We start from the raw sequence: 4,872 nt of genomic DNA, 5'->3' as shown, positions 1-4,872 counted from the left end.
CGCGTCGGCCGTCTCGCGCGCAGGCGCACTTCAGATCTTTCCGTACCCTTCCCCCTCCACTTCAGAACCTCCATCTTTTACTGGGTTCCGCCTTCTGGCGTCATCCTTCTCCTCCTGTCCCTTGCAACACAACTTGTGGGGCTTGCTGGGTCGGCCCTGGCGGTAAAATCCAGATTTTTTCCACCCCTCCCTTTCCTCTTCCACTTCAAATAGATCAGTCTTCTTCCTCTGTTCTTTCCAGTTGATAGTCTCCAGTATGAACTTCAGACGGGCCTGTCTCCTAATATTTTATAAAACTGGTTCTTCTTAATGTAAAGAAGCTTATGGAATACTTAGATGAGGTGCTTTTAAGACAAATAATTGTAATTGATAATTGGCTGGATAACTTGGCTTGCGTCCAGCATGTTTCAAGTTTTCATGTCACGTGACTACCCCAAACCCTCAAGCCTGTGATTCTACCTGCGGGCCCCAGGAGAACGGAACTCCATCGCCATTTCCGGTCCTTAGACCTCGGCGGTGAACGTCACTTCCTTAGCAATGCACTTTAACCCGTTCCACCCACGTCTTCTCCGTTGTACTTTACAAACATAATCTTTGTGAACACTTTCGTTTTTCCCTAACATCTAATGGCAAGAAAATTACTGTTCAAACGATCCGAAAAAATACAGGCCCACGAGATGCAGTGAGCCTGGCTAGGGAGGACTGGGCGGAGCTCGAGGTCACGTGACTCTAGGCCCGCCCCCTTCTCTGCAGCTGAAGACTTCCCCTCCCACAGTGACAGAGCCTCTGGGTCGGTCGGTGTCGGTACACTTTTTGCACCTCGCGCCCGGGCAGGTGAGCGGCGACCGGTAACCGGCGGCTGGTGGGGCTAGAAGGAGTGGGAGGAGGAAGAGAAAGCAGCGTGTGCATGGTGGCTTCTCCTTTTCAGGGCTTCCTCCTCGCTGTCATCCTGCATTGGCGAGGAGCTTATTTCTCCAGTTATCTTGACCCTTGCTCCCCCACTGTGGTCGCCCCTGCAACCTAGGGGTTGGGACGTCCACCTTTCCCACGGTTGGGGGTGAGTGCGGCCATTGTGGTTACCCATTCGGACTCTTCGGGGCTTCGGGTATTGGGATTGGTTCAGGCATTCCTCGGTGTCTGCAGTAGTCTCCAGGTCTGAATCCCCAAAACCCATTCTTTGGCAGAGGCCTTGCATGGTCTTTACATTCAGCCCTAGGCTGGGGAGCGGGAGGTAGGACAAACCCTGGAGGCAGAGGCGTCTCCTGCGAGACAGGCTTGGGAGAGAATGTCACCAATGTGGCCCTCATTGCGGAGTCACTGTAAAGCTTGCTTCCAAATGTGCATTCTCTGTAATTGAGTTTTTATCTGACATCCCTGCAAGGGTTGTTTTAAAGATGTTTGCAAGCGTTGAATGGGTCTGGAAAGGTAAAAGGTGGCCTTTTACCTTTCTCTTCTCTGATGTTACAGTGCAGAAAGGGAAAGGACAGTTGAAAGAATAAATATATACTAGGTTCAAAACAGAAAGTGCTGATAATGCTACAGTCTCGATTGAATGGGGAGATGTTGAAAGATGGTGTTGCCGGGATCATGGTCTGCGGATACCCAGGCTAGCTTTAGGAAACGTGATTTCCCAGGAAAGGAAGTAATTCAGAAACTGACTGGGCTAGAAAGATTAAAACCAAATGTATTTGACCATAAACTTAAAGGTAAAGAGGTTAAGTCAAGATGGTTTCTGCCTTTGAGGTCCTCTTTCCATTTTCCCCTAAAATCCTACTTAATCACCACTCCTTTGACTAGTGGTAAATTTATATTAGGTAGCATTTGTGTCCCTCCTTAGCTTTCCCTATTTTAATTTATTTATTTATTTTTTTACTTTTTTTTTTTGTCTTTTTGCTATTTCTTTGGGCCGCTCCCACGGCATATGGAGGTTCCCAGGCTAGGGGTCGAATCGGAGCTGTAGCCACCGGCCTTTGCCAGAGCCACAGCAACGCCAGATCCCAGCGGTGTCTGCAACCTACACCACAGCTCACGGCAACGCCGGATCGTTAACCCACTGAGCAAGAGCAGGGACCGAACCCGCAACCTCATGGTTCCCAGTCGGATTCGTTAACCACTGCACCACGACGGGAACTCCAGCTTTCCCTATTTTTAAAACTCTAGGTGACTTTTTCAGATTTTGATGGATAGTATTTTGTGAAAATACAGAAATGATTTTGTTTAGGTTTTGCCTAACCCTGTATACTCCCATTTCATTGGTAGTGTAGTTACCGTTGTTTTGACCCCAAGCAGTGTGCTTTAGGGAAGAGTGTTTTTCTGTTTGAGGTTAAACTCTTTTGTTTATACTGCAAACTCAGAAACTCCCTTGATTCTTTTAAATTGAAAGTTCTTACAGAAATTACAAACTTGATTTTTAGAATTTGGATTATACTTTTTCTTCATCTGAAAAATCATATTCTCAGTTAAGCCTTGTGGTTTTCTAACCCATGTAATTGAAGAATTCATTTAAAAGACAGCTGAAAAGTGAGGAAGATGGAATCATTGTCTTTGGATATGACTGACTTATTTTGTTTTTCTGTATCTTCCAAATGTACAATAAACTGGTTTTATTTTGTTAAAGGGAAAGTTAAAATTCTAGAGTCACAGAAGTTTAATAAAATATTTTATGTTAGGTTCAAAATAGAGAAATTAGCCCATTGATGCTTATTACCTGAAAACATAACCTTAGACATCTTTATGCCTTCTCCAAGTAATGAAGAAGACAACTATTTATTATTAACACTTAACAGCATTTTATACATATCACCTATGTTGGACAATAGCACTAATCAATCAGCATGCCTGCTACTATATATAATTTTATCCATTAGTTTGCTCCAGAGTGAGCTTCCCTGATCTCTAGAGAGAAAAATATAAGCAGTGTTGCTTCATTGCCCAGGTGACATTCCACCAAAGAAGAGGAATTCTTTAAGTGTCCTTGAAGTCCAAACCAGTCCTGTCTGGGTGAGACCAAAATGGGGTAGAGAAAACAGGCTAAAAAAGATTGAGTCCTAGAGGGGATAATGTCGATATGAAAGAGGTTGAATGAGTTTGCAATTTTACTTCACAATTCTCCTGATTTTAGGGAACTTACAAAAGCAGTAATTTAGACCACTAATGAAATCTAGAAGATTGGCAGCAGGAATTGGGGATGAAGTTGCTGCTAAAGTTGGATTTGAAAGAGCTTTGACATTGTATACAATTGACACAAGTGATTTAAAGCTTGGAAGCTATTTCTGAGGCTAGATTTATCAGTTTATGAGTATTATATGTAGAAATCTTAACATTAATTATGGAATTGTGCTGTATTCCAACATTAAATGGCACATAAGTATTGGTGTAAAGGTTCTGACCTCTCTTGGGTGCTCACTCTGAGGCGTATATCACTGCCTCTATCTATGTTGGCCTTTACCAAGAATGCTTTCTTCGCTTGTGGGTAAAGCTAGCCACTCAGCCCTATAGACTAGTACACAGTATTTTCTGTTCCCCTATTTTCGCTTCTAGCGTGTTGTGTTTAATTACTGTTTGCTGAGCTGTTCCTTAGTAAACTATAAAGCTCTTAGGAGTTCAACTCTAGACAGTGTCTTTAGCACCAGGATGCTGAAGTATGTGATAGGCACACACTAAATTGTTTACTGAATGAATATTTGACAATTGAATAGCAAGATTAAACTGCTTTTAAAATTCTTGTAGATCATAGCTTCTTCTAAGATTATACACCAGATATTAGCTTTCAAATATAAGTTGATTATAGTAACCATTCCAAATCATAGTCAACAGAATAGATATAAACCTCAGATAGACTTTATTAATGAATAGAGAGACTATTCTCTAACTTACTTGCTCCGCATATAGGTTCACAACATGTTTGGATGATATGAAAGGAACCAGAGGAGGAGTGAGTAGTATTTAATGAAAACAGTGGCACTGTGCAGGCTGCACGTGATATAGCACTAAAAGTCAGGATCATCATTCAGCACTGCCACTTTAGCTGCATTTTTTTAAGTCAAGTTAAGAGTGAGGACCTAGGGTTTGATACTTAGGAACCTTCCTGTCAAAGGTATTATGATTTCAGGTGAGATAAACCCTAGATAATCTATGTGAAAGTATTTTAAAAACTAAATGGTATTTAAATATAAAGCATCATATTGCAGACTTTATTTTATAGGAACAGATTTATAGAAACAGATTTCCCAATCAGGTTCTGGCCTCAACACTTATTTAAATTGTATGAGGAGGTCTTTTGTGGCTCAGCGGGTTAAGCATCTGGCATTGTCCTGCAGCACCCTGGGTCTCTGGTGTGGTGTGGGTTTGATCCCAAGCCAGAGAACTTCCACATTCTGTGGGCGAGCACTTTCCTCATGTTTGCCATAGGTACTGTTAAATTAGATCCTGAATGCAGAGGACCTAACACGTACTTTGTATTCATTCTCATGGTGGCTTAGTGGAAACGAATCTGACTAGTGTCCATGAGGACATAGGTTCAGTCCCTGGCCTTGCTCAGTGGGTTAAGGATCTGGTGTTGCCATGAACTGTGGTGTAGGTCGGAGACATGGCTCAGATCTGGTGTTGCTGTGGCTGTGGTGTAGGCCAGTGGCTATAGCTCCAATTCGATCCCTAGCCGGGGAACCTCCGTTTGTTGAGGGTACGGCCCTAAAAAGACCAAAAATAATAATAATAACAACTTTACTGATAGCTAGTTTGATTTTATATACTGAATTTCTTTCTTTCTTTCTTTCTTTTTTTTTTTTTGTCTTTTCTAGGGCCGCTCCTGTGGCATATGGAGGTTCCCAGGCTAGGGATCTAATTGGAGTTGTAGCCGCCGGCCTATGCCAC

This window comes from Sus scrofa, chromosome 13, assembly GCF_000003025.6.
Source record: "Sus scrofa isolate TJ Tabasco breed Duroc chromosome 13, Sscrofa11.1, whole genome shotgun sequence".
Classification (NCBI taxonomy): Eukaryota; Metazoa; Chordata; class Mammalia; order Artiodactyla; family Suidae; genus Sus; species Sus scrofa.
Note: the sequence above shows the minus strand (reverse complement) of the source record.